Genomic DNA, 12,287 nt, shown 5'->3' with positions numbered 1-12,287 from the left:
AATTGACTCACTGACTCATCCCCAGCTGCTGCCTTGTTTTTCCTGCTGCATTTCTCAGCGTGGCTTTCAAAGTAACCTGACACGGTGTTAGCAGGGGTTTCAGCCCTTGCAAACCACCTTGCATACCTTGAGAAGGTAACCGAAGGCAGGATTACACATCAGCATCAGGCATCGACCCGGTGTCCCAGGGGAGGTATGTGCCCTCCAGCTCTGCTAGGACTGAGCTGAGGCTTGCTCACCACAAACTGCTCATCAAAGGAGGGAAAACTCCAAGTTTCATTGAGTTTCTAATTAGTGCATAGGGATGCTTAAACTGCTCAGAAAAGCTGCTGCGGGGCTCCAGCTCTCCTTAGCTGGGTATCCTCCTGTACCTATTGCTAGTCCTTGTCAAGTTTCTAATCCTAAATGACATTGTTTATTTGGTTTACAATGTTCTGAAGAACCTCTCATTTCCTTTGACTCTTCTTTATGAAGTTCTGCGGTCAGTGTTTGTGCAAAGATTGCAGCAATGATTGTGGCCCAGGGCATTTCCTGGAATGATGACAGGCTGGAAGAAGTTGATGGCCCAGGGCTCTGCCTTGATCCATTAACCCCAAGGACTTTCAATTCTCTAGGAAACACCCATTGCCAGAGCAATTATTGCAAAGGAAATTCAGTGGGATACTTTAGTCAACAGCACAGAACAACCTTCCCTTTATCCTTCACAAATGTAGGAGGAAATATTAATTTGAATGAGCTGATAATGGTGTTTGGAATGTTTCAGGGGAGTTTTGCAGCCACTAGCAGGAAGCACAGCAGGAAATTTCTCTTGCCGTGCAGTGTGCATCAGAACCAGAGCTGTTTGGAAAAAAGATTGTTCAATTCCCTAGGAAATTAATAATTTGGGGGGGAAATTCGGAAATGAAGCACCTTGTTTGAAACTGGTGCTGTGGTTTCACACAGGAAGTAGTACTAGGTACTCATTTGTCTCATTTCCACTTCCAACTTTAACTCCAGCTCAAACTATCTGGTCTCCCAGCTGCAGCTCAGCGTAATCCCACTAGAGCCTTTGACCACAATACACTAAGAGAAATACAGTGACACAAGGTGTTTAATTCCCTGTTTCCTCCCTGTCAAAAATCTACACCACCCAGATCACAGGCAGAAGTCCGGTTTTGTTTCAACTCCATGTTTCTAATTAAAAGTAGCAAGTCTTGCTTGTATGTGCATATCAGTATTAACGATACTTTAGTTTACTTGCAAGTACTGTTAGTGAAGCCACCTTCAAATAAGACCCCATTTGCAAATTATTGTAAACTATGGTCAAAGTGGATGTTTTCACCTGAAGCTAGGGCTTGAACCAGTGTCCATGGAAGCCTACAGGCCCTGTCTGCTCCTCTACAAAAAAATTAAAGCACAGAGCCCTTGAATATGTAGAGTAACTCTGAACATGTTTATATCCAAGCAAGTCCTGAGTTCAGCAGCATTGATGAAACTCAGACACGTGCTGACTGAAGTCCTGTACGAGGCGCAGTGTGATCGAGGATAATAGTGCTTCCTCCAGGGAACATTCAACAAGAAACATCTGTCTCCCACAGAGTATGAACTAATCATAGGGATGTTGTGAATAGACTGGCATTTCATTAGCTGACAGCTTGTCTCCACAGAAAGTATTCCTTCAGCCATATCAGCATTTTATGCTTTACATAAAGACAGTTGTGATGCTTTTCCTTCTCAAGCTCTTATGCATACACCACTTGAACTAAGTACAAACACAACTGAGAAGAAGGAGCCACGGTCCAGTTTAGCCATGTTCTCCATACACAGCTAGGAAGGAGGTTTCCCTTCCTGATCCTGCCCAGCTGGGGGAGGTCTGTGTGCCACAGCAGCACCAGGGCATGCCCACCCACAGCACCTGAACCAGGCACGAGTTAAGTCTCAGCCGGAATTCCATCTCCTGCAATGGACTCTGGCTACACTTCCCACTTGGAAACTACAGACTGCAGCCAATTTTAAAGGAATTTACATTCCTGAACATATTTTACTTTGGAACCAGAGATGAAGAGAGAGAAAAGGGACTGACTTGTGAAAAACTCCAACTCTGACTCAAGTGTGTTTTGGAGCATTTGGGATAAAGGCCGCAAATTCTACTGAAGGGTGGAGGGGTCTCTGCATCTCTCCCACAGAGGCTCATTACAGTTACTGCAGGAGACTTCTGAAACAGAGTAAAAGAAAATACTGAAAGAGGCAGAGCTTTACATGCCACTTCATCAATACATTTCCAAAAAGCAGAATTTATTATTTGTATGTAAAGAGTCCACTGCTCACTTTCTTTCTTTTTTAATATCCAACCACAAAGTGGGAAAGCAATGCCCACTGGCACACAGCACCTGCTGAGGCGGAGGAAACAGAAGCTAGATAAGGGACGAGGTGATGGAGAACAGAACTAACTGCAAAATAGAGGAGGGAAGTGGGTTTAGTGCTCCATGTTTAAAGATCAAATTGTAATTGGATGATGGAAATATCAGGACAGTTCCATTTTGAAACTTCTTAACCAGGTTTCCAGTTCAAGTCAGCTTGCTACTAGCTAACAATTGGTGCACAGTCTCAGTACAGTACTGGAGGCTGTTGATAATAAGATCCATACGAAGCACTCAGTGGTGATGGAAACCTTTTGGGGCAGCACATAAGAAAGGAGCTGAGTGTCTGTACGCTTAAACCCAGAAAAGTCTGCACACAGCTGCAAAAAGAAAATAACTTGCTGAGTCATCAGCCATGAAGAAGGGATCCAAGTGGTTGAAACCAGGCTCTGGGTGGCTGAGAGGTTTTGGAGCACCACCAAACTGTAGAGGCCCACACAGGCAAGCACAATGCCTGGGAAGGACGAGGTCCTTCACATCATTCTCACAATTTTAGTTCTTAGCTTAACAACTGTGCTCCATTAGCAGAGTTGGCCAACAGCTTCAAACAGGACAGTGTTTGTTTATTGTCTTTATAGGCTACAAAAGGCTGATGCAGAGTCAAGCTTTTTAATGTCTGCCTGGGTTCAAAATGAAAGTTTTTCTCTTCCCTCTCTTGAGTTCTCAGTGGCCTCTTAATTTATAAGAAAAAAGAGCACAACCCTTGCACCTTCACTGAGAAGGACCTGCCCATTTTGTCTGGGGAATGGAAAAATACATTCACAGCCCTATAAGGCATAAATTTATCTTCACATATGAGACAATTACTTCATACAGAGCTGCTTGCATTCTGAATTGCTACAAGCACAACTCTGGTAAGTACTGACACATGGTTCACACAGTCTGCATTCAATCTGAATGCAGAATGGCTGAAGTGCGTGGTTACCCCCTCAACTGTGTTCCAACAATCCAGCTGCATTTCCACCCTTGAAATCAAAGGGATATAAATATATCCTGCACAGAGACCAAAGTCACTAGGCAGATACTGGGTTTCAGAGCTTTAATCTCCCTGTGTCAGTACACCTTCTGAAAAACAGATCCTTTAATATCTGAGAACACAAGTGAAAGAAACTCATCCCCTCTTGGTTGTTCAATAGATCCAGGACAAGAGGAGAAATATCTTAGCACTAACTATTCACTGGCTGTACTTGCAACCACTGACATCACTCTGTAAAGGGACTGTAATGTACATTTTAAATCCTGTAGCTGACAACCTGATTTGTTCTTTATGTGCACAAAGGTAAACGAGCACAAACCAGGTCTTTTATAACCTACTCCATAGCAGCAGGACTCTGCATAACTTCTAGTCTCTCCAGCAATCACAGAGATCTAATTTGGTTTTATCTGCATTTCCCAATTACATCTTTCTATACTGTATCTGAAATCTCAGATGGGGTGGAAAATGGATCTGTAAAGGCAAATAACAACACCAGGCAACCCAGAGATCCCAGTGAAGTGCCAGTGGCATCTCCCCATTTTCCTCATTGAATGCAATTTCTCTACTAACCTCCAAGCCAGCCTCTCTTGCTGAGAAAGACCTCTGACAAATCAAGATCCCACACATCCCAAATGGGATCCTGAAGGCAGGAAAGAGGCAAGTTCCTGTGGGAAGGACTCTCTTTACCACTGCCAGGCTCCAGGTCACATTTAAAGCCACAAACTCTTTACTTCAATACCTGACTAACACATGCAAGGGGAAATCCTCTCTTACAGCGCTAGAACTCAAATGGTTCAAGACTTCAGAGATGAAACTTGACATAATGCAGCCACTTCAGAACAATGTGTTTGCTGATGACACCTATGAGATGAAAGCTCTCACACTTGGCACCAGCTGCATTTCCACGTGGCCCAGGAGCTGTCGCACCACTTTCCACCCCCACTGCCCCATCACTGATAAACTGATGCAGACCTCAGCAGGAAGAAGGGAAGCAACGTGCGCAACAGTGTGGGACAGTACACCATGTTCTTGGCAGTGTCCGGGCACCAGCCACATCCCTCCCCCAGTAAGGAATGCATCTTTCTTAATATCAAGGGAGAGCTTCAACTCTGAACTTGCTGCTTCTCCCAGTCAACAAACACTCTTTGCTAACTGTCAGCTGTTTCCTAATCACTGCAGGACATCAGCTTTCACATAGGACAAGAGGTGAGAGGTGAAGAACTGCTCCCCCCCATACAGCTGGAAACATGGGGTCAAAATCTGACTTGTGATGTGGCTTTGCCAATCTGCATTAACCTGCAAGGAAAAGGAAGGGGGTGGAGTGAAGACAGGGTATGTATGATTCTAACAGAGTATCAGCACATATCTTCAAAGTGTCTGCATACCAAAATGAAAGCCAGAATTCTTTATCACATCAGAGAGGCAAGTCCTTATAAATAATTAAAAAACAATGTACCTGTTCCCAACACAAGAGTGCTTGGAAAGCCATTGACCCAACAAGCCCAAGCTGCAGGTATCTAAGATGCTTTTTGACCTGAAGGATTTTCCAGTCCTTTCTGCAGATGAGATGATAGAAAGTTTTCTGAGGCTCAACACTGTCCCCATGGCACTGATGTTTGGTACAAGGACATGGGAGAAGGCTTTTCTGTCACAGCAGTACCATGACAAGTTTAAGCTGCTGTGCCAGGGGGAGCTCCCAGGCTGTGGGAGAAGCACCCACTCGGAGCCCTGCTCTTGCCGGCAAGGGCTGAGACCACCAGCAGTCTGTTGGCAAGGCTGCTTTTAGGGAGGAGTTGTTTGTTTTTAAGCTCAAGTTAAATGCACTGCAACCACATTATAATGACAGATTGGCTATCTGGCAAAAAGACAACACAAAACCTCTTGGGATCACAAGCTTTCTAGGCAATTTGTTACAAAAACTTTCGCACAAAATATGAATATTCAGCTTTCAACAACAGAGAAGTGCCACCCACATGTTTCAGGTTAGGACCGCTCTAATCTTGCCTCACCCAAACTGCACTGAGCAAAGGCAGAGCTGCGCATGCAGCTATGGCCTGAGCCGAGTCTGTGCTCACACGGCACTGTACCGTGTTGATAAAAGCATCAGTAACCCAGCTGCTGGGACAGACAGAAGTAACCAGAGCAGCAGCAGCCCCTCCAACACTAAGCAATGGCATCTGTGTCCAGCTGGTTTCCTGTAGCTCTTACCCTGGAAGGTTTCTCTCTTTCACCCCTGGTTTTCATCTCAGAGTACCTTAGTCTTCTCCCTTTGCTAACAGCACATATTATTCCTATTTTCCTTGACCCTTTTTCCTTATCTCCCCCAAATATCTTTTCCCATGTCTTTTTGGAAACTCTCCAGCAGAAAAAAAACAATCCTTTCATGTCAGGGCACAAAACAACCATTCAGCAAGCCCACAATTCCTGATGCTCCACACACTGCCCACCACACTGCTCACACAGTCTACATTTCCCCTTGCCCTTCATCAGTCTTAAACCTCTTTGCACTTTGGCTCAATGACTCAGCAAAGCTTCTGATTTCAGCATGTATTAAAGGTCTGGGAAGAGGAGATCCATTCTGCTGTTGGCAGCACCAGCACGTAGTGTGTCTGCACTGCACCACCCCACCACACAATTCCTGCCTGCAACCACCTCAAGCCAATGGATGAAATCAAACTAATACAACACCTACACTGAATTTATACAGTTGGAAAAGATGTGATTCCTCTGCAGCAATTCGCTGACTTTCATAGGATGCTCCATCTCCAGTGTCTTCATGAGCTAGCACTGTAATAGAGTGAATAATACTTACCATAGAATCCCAGGATGGAAGGGACCTCAAGGATCATCTCGTCCAACCTTTCTTGGTAAAAGCATGGTCTAGACAAGATGCCCAGCACTCTGACCAGCTGAATCCTAAAGTATCCAACACTGGGAAATCCACCACTTCACTGAGGAGATTATTCCAGTGGCTGATTCTCACTGTGAAAAATTCTCCTCTCGAGTCCAACTGGAATCTCCCTAGGAGAAACTCCTACCCACCTTACCTTTTCCATCACCCCTTGTCTTTTCCATGGGGTTCCCTATAAAAAGGGATTCTCCATCTTCTTTGTAGACACACTTTAAATACTGGTACACAGTGACAAGGTCTCCTGTGAGCCTTCTTCTCTCCAGGCTGAACAAGCTCAGCTCTCAGCCTTTCCTCACATGCTGCCCAGTCCTTGATCATCTTTGTGGTCCTTCTCTGGACCTCTTCAGCCCATCCACATCTTTTTTGTACAGCATGGACCAAAACTGAGCCCAGTATTCCAGGGGTGGCCCGACCAGCACAGAGCAGAGTGGGACAATGACATCTTTACCTCTGCTGGTGATGGCCTTGTTGATGTAACCCCACATCCTGTTGGCTTTCTTTGCTGCAGCTGCACACCGGTCACTCCTATTGAGCTTGTGTCCCCCAAGACCCCCTTTCCACTGAGTTGTTCCAAATCCAGGCAGATTCCAGCCTGTGCTGCATGCCTGTGTTTTCCCAGGAGCAAGACCTGACACCTGTCCTTGTTGAACTCCCATCAGGTTCTTGTCAACCCCCTCTTCCAGCCTGTACAGGTCAACCTGCAGGGTGGCTCTCCCTTCCTAGGTGTCCACTTATCCACTCAGTTTGATGTCATCGGCAAACCTCATCAGGGTGCATTTAATCCTATCATCCAGATCACTTACGAAGATGTAAAACAGGTATTTGAAGAACTTGAGAGAACACAGAAACCTGAGTTCACAGTTTCATGAATTCCTAATGTTATTGAGGTAGCTTACATTTCCAGCATGTTAAGCATAGAGCAGAACTGCCTGGCGTAGCATAACAATTTGTTAGTAAGGCTGATTTCTTTTCTACACCCTCACCTGTTCCAGTAATGACCAGTGCAACTCCATGCACTTGATTTGTGGATTAAAGTTATTTAGATAGGAAGTAATATTTAATACTGAAAGGAGTGAAAAGAAGCCTTCTAAATACATTTTTTGCTTTCACCATTCTCATCCCCTCTATAAATCTCACATTTTAGTTGCTTAACTGCCTAGGAGTGGGGAACTGTTTCACCACCTTCAGCTTTCCAAGGCTTTATGTCAATGTTCATCTAGGATACAAAGTTTAATGACATCAATTGTCACTGACAATCAGAGATAAAAGAAGTTAACAAACATCTGTGCAGTGGGGTTGGCACATAAAAAACAACTGTGAATGAGCAAAATATTTTAACATTTAGAACAGGTTACATTAGTTCCCAAGACTCAACATCTGGCTTCAAACAAAACCAGCCCAAGGCCAGCAAGAGCCCAAATTGTCCAGTTCTCTGCCAGCAACATACAGATCCAACTTGAACAGAAACACGACAGGTAAGACTTCTGAAGGCTTTTTTCATGGAGCAGTTCCAAAACACCTCATATGTTGAAGAAGTCAATTAAATTTGATACGGTTGCTTGACATCCAGTGACATTTGCTAAAAAGACAGACTTGACATTTTTAACTCTTGATGTAATATTTTCACAATCCAGCCCAGCATAAGAAAACAAGTTACAAGTTGAACTTCCTAACTATTTACCTAGCACCATCCAGTATCGATCCTGTTGGAGGAATGCAAGCAATCTGAAGTTTTACAGGTATACATACAATCAGCAATGTAAAAAATTATTATTGATTACAACCACACAGCTTCACAAGTGACAGCTCCTCTCCTGATATTTCCCACTGCAATACATCCACTTTTTTAGTCACTATTTTCTCACTTGAAAGTCTGAGGACAGACTGACCTGACACGCATTAGAATGACTTCAAGCTGAGGACACTTTCCCTTCAGTATGGCCACAAATGTAAACCCCAGCAGCCTAACTCACAGCAATCTCTCTTTATGCATATCTTGACAACCTTCTCAATGCCTTGAGAACTGTTCTGGCTGTCAGCATGAAGTATTGTGCCCATATATGAAGCTATGTACAGCATGGCCAAGGTCACCTTCATTTCATACAGATCTCAGATGACTTTTCCTTCCCTTGTCACCCAGATAAATAGATGGGTCTGTCACACCCCATCTTTGCAAAATGATTTTTTTTAAGTAGGACCCAAGCTAACATGCAAGTTTTCTATGTTTTTTAATCATCTTATCAAGGTACTTTTCCCTTCATAGTGGTAATCTTCAGTTACCAGAGCTGGTGCAATACAAATGCCCCTCCCAGTCCTCCTTCCCCCCTAAAAGAAAAGATTATGCAATTTTTTATGGTTTGTGAAAAAAAAACATTTGTTTTCCCTTTGTAGCTGACAGGATTTGAGGAAACCAGGGAATGGGGATAGTGACAAAAGACTAAAACGTGGTGGGGCTCCTGACAACAGCAGGGAGGGGTAGACTCCTCCGGACAATGAGAAAAACATTGCTGCCGAGTTCCTGCTCCACGTCACTCGCTCAAGCGAAGGCTGCCAATTCCCGTGCCAAGAGCGTCCGCAGGTGCCAATATCCGCTGTGGAGCCAGAGGCAGGGAGGTGCAGGCAGAGAGAAGGTGCCAGCAAACCCCCTCAGCTGCACGGAGGCAGCAGCACACCCGGGCCTGGGATGACCCTCCTGTGCTGAATCGTTTTGCATCTGTGAGGCTCTCGTGGGCCAGGACACCCAGCACTGGTGCCCAGCTGTGGTCCCAGCAGCAGAGCCCTGCGCCAGCCCAGGGCCACTGACTTGCTGTGCTCCAGAGCAACCCACGTTCCTCCTTCACAGGGGCAGGAGCCAACAGGCCAGGCTCTCTTAGCCGAAGTTCTCCTTTGTGAGCTATCTCCCACTGAGGAGTTCATTCAAACCATGCGCATTGCTCTCTTCATTTACTACAACTACGAAACACATTCCTGCCTCCCCTCAGGAGACCTGGCTCAGCCAGCTCCAGCTCACAGGTATGAGCATTATGTTAGTTATGATTTACTTCCACATAGATACAAGTTTATTTCAGCAGACCAAAAAAGAACCCAAGAGAGAAAAAAACAACAAAAGATGCTGGCCATATGTCCCGTCAGATCCAGAGGATCACACTTTTTACACCTGAATTTGACACTCTGAAGAATGAAGATCTGTCTTGTCTCATCACATGGCTTTTGAATGTCATGTTCAAGAAGTACATTTGTAAATAAGGCATAACTGGCATAAACTGAAGAACACAGGTCAAAAAGAGTGATGCCCTGGCAAGAAACCAACAAAAAGTAGGCGCTACATGTACTGCTGCTCCTTTCTGACTTCCTTAAAAATGGATATGGAGATCCACCAAAATCCCCCACACTTCACTCCCTATTCTGTGTTTTCTTTAAAAATATCTGAGAATTTGCAGTGCAAATTATAGCCATGTCTGCAGAGCAGAGAGGAAGCTGCAGTCACTTACCTAGTACCTGACACAATAACTCCTTTGTTTTCTTTTTGTCCACAGGCTTTCACAAACTGCAAGTGACAGAAGTGGACTTTTGACCTGTAGGGATTGATGCTGCTTATCATAACACTGTCCCCAGAGGTAAGCCATTTTGTGTAAAGACCAGCCTTAAAGCTGCAATGACAGCTGAAGCAGGGATGCTGAGCACATCTTCAGACAGCCCACTCTCTGTTCTGCAAGCGTCACGGCAGCTTTAAGCCCTGTGTGGTGCGAAGCTGTTTGCTTTGCCAGGCTGTAAGAAGATAGTTAGCTTTTGCTTTTTCTTAGAATCACAGAATCACCTAGGTTCGAAAAGACCTTTAAGATCATCAAGTCCAACCGTTCCCCAGCACTGCCAAGGCCACCAGTAACCCACTGGTCCCTGAGGGCCTTGTCTACACAGTGTGTGAAACACTTCCAGGGATGGTGACTCCACCACTGCCTTGGGCAGCCTGTTCCTGTTCTTTCCTGACTGAAGAGCCTGTGTGAATGTCCTCACATTTGCCCATGGCTACGGTGCAAGCCACGCACACAGCCCGGTGCAGGCCTCCTTGTTACTCGCTGTCCCCTCAGCCTACCTGTCATTTACAGGCTGCATCCACCATGACTCTGATTTTAAATTTCTGATTAGGAAAACCGAGATACTGCTGCAAGACCCCATGGGAGCAGCACACAGGCCCTGCTTTGTTTGCTTTTGCACTTTTTTCACCTCATACCAAAAAGAAATGCCCTACAGAACAATACATTACATGTCTCTATAGGTATGGCCAATCTTACATTTTTTTTTTAAAGTTGTCAGCTAGACTTCCAGTTGAATCCCAGAATCCCAGCCTGGTTTGGGTTGGAGGAACCTTAAAGCTCATCCAGTTACAGCCCCCTGCCACAGGCAGGGACCCCTTCCACTAGAGCAGCTTGCTCCAAGCCCCTGTGTCCAACCTGGCCTTGAACACTGCCAGGGATGGGGCAGCCACAGCTTCTCTGGGCACCCTGTGCCAGCGCCTCAGCACCCTCACAGGGAAGAGCTTCTGCCTAAGAGCTCATCTCAGTCTCCCCTCTGGCAGGTTAAAGCCATTCCCCTTGGCCTGTCCCTACATCCCTTGTCCCAAGCCCCTCTCCAGGTTTCCACTGGAGCTGCTCTCAGGTCTCCCCTTCAGGAGCCTTCTCTTCTCCAGGCTGCCCCAGCCCAGCTCTCTCAGCCTGGCTCCAGAGCAGAGCTGCTCCAGCCCTCACAGCATCTCCATGACCTCCTCTGGCCTCTCTCCAACAGCTCCACGTCCCTCTTGTGCTGCTGCCCCAGAGCTGGACCAGGGCTGCAGGGGGGGGTCTCCCCAGAGCACAGCAGAGGGGCAGGATCCCCTCCCTGTGCCACTGCTCAAGCTCTGGGGGTGCAGCCCAGCACACGGGGGGTTCTGGGCTGAAGCCACACTGAAGCCAGGTCATGGGGAGCTTCTCACCCAACACCCCCAAGTCCTTCTCCTCAGGCTGCTCCATCCAGTCTCCCCCAGGCTGTAGTTGTGCTTGGTGCTTGATGTTGCTGACAGCCAGCCATATCAAGGCTCCTGGAAACACTGTGAGGCTGGCTGGCCTGGGCACAGAGAAGCGGCCCGACTGCAGCGCCACGGGGAGGACCAGCCTCATGTCAGGCAGCACCTCACACACAGACCTCCTCTCTGGAGGATTGTTTGAAATGCCTGCCCTCCCAAGGAGGCTCAGCTTGCACGAACAGTATTTAGGACAACTAACACCGTACTGAAGCGCAAAATAGACTTTGGTCTTTTTAAAGTGGGCAGACCCACACCTCAAGCACAAACAATTTAGAGACTGGAAGATGAAAACCAACTGTGCAGGACTTTGAAATGCCCTCCCCTTGAGCAGCTTCCAGGCTCTGATGGAACAAATGGTTGAACTAAACTGATTTGGCCAGAATGGAGATGATACTCTCTGGAGAACCTGCAAGTGCCTGACACATTTACTGCCGGGCAAGGTCAGGCCCCATGCACCCAGGTCCGAATTCACTCCTTTCAATTCAGTTCAGTTCCCTTCCTTCCTCTGAGAAAACTTCAGCTGCACATACCAATTGTTGCAGCATTATTACTCAGAGAAGCTGTGGCTGCCCCATCCCGGCAGTGTTCAAGGCCAGGTTGGACACAGGGGCTTGGAGAAGCTGCTCTAGTGGAAGGGGTCCCTTCTCATGGGAAGGGACATCACGTTTAAGGTCCCTTCCAACCCAAACTATTCTACAAATCAATAAAATCACAGGTAGCTCACTAGTTAACTAAAATGCTTTTTATTTTTCACACAGACACACTATGTGCTCTTCCTGTTCCAGCTGCAGAAATCCTTATCACATAGGATATACCTCTGCCTGCCTTGGCACTCTGGCTATCAAGTATTGCAATGTCACAATGCATCATCTCCTCTGCTCCCAGATTTAGGATTTTCTATCCACCCCCCTCAGCCTGGAAGAGGCCCAGGGCAGAGTCACC

The 12,287-nt window shown here is 46.3% G+C and overlaps 1 protein-coding gene across 8 annotated transcripts in view; it reads right to left on the bottom strand.

Moving 5' to 3' along the window:
• FBLN2 (fibulin 2) overlaps positions 1 to 12,287 on the bottom strand; it is a 118,445-nt gene that overhangs the window by 45,378 nt on the left and 60,780 nt on the right. The gene's annotated exons all lie outside the window — the stretch shown is intronic.

The sequence above is a fragment of the Pezoporus flaviventris genome, unplaced genomic scaffold (genome assembly GCF_033815535.1).
Source record: "Pezoporus flaviventris isolate CSIRO_AGI_PZ_B2104156 unplaced genomic scaffold, CSIRO_AGI_Pfla_v1 ptg000073l, whole genome shotgun sequence".
NCBI lineage: Eukaryota > Metazoa > Chordata > Aves > Psittaciformes > Psittacidae > Pezoporus > Pezoporus flaviventris.
This window is presented reverse-complemented; position numbering and strand designations above follow the sequence as displayed.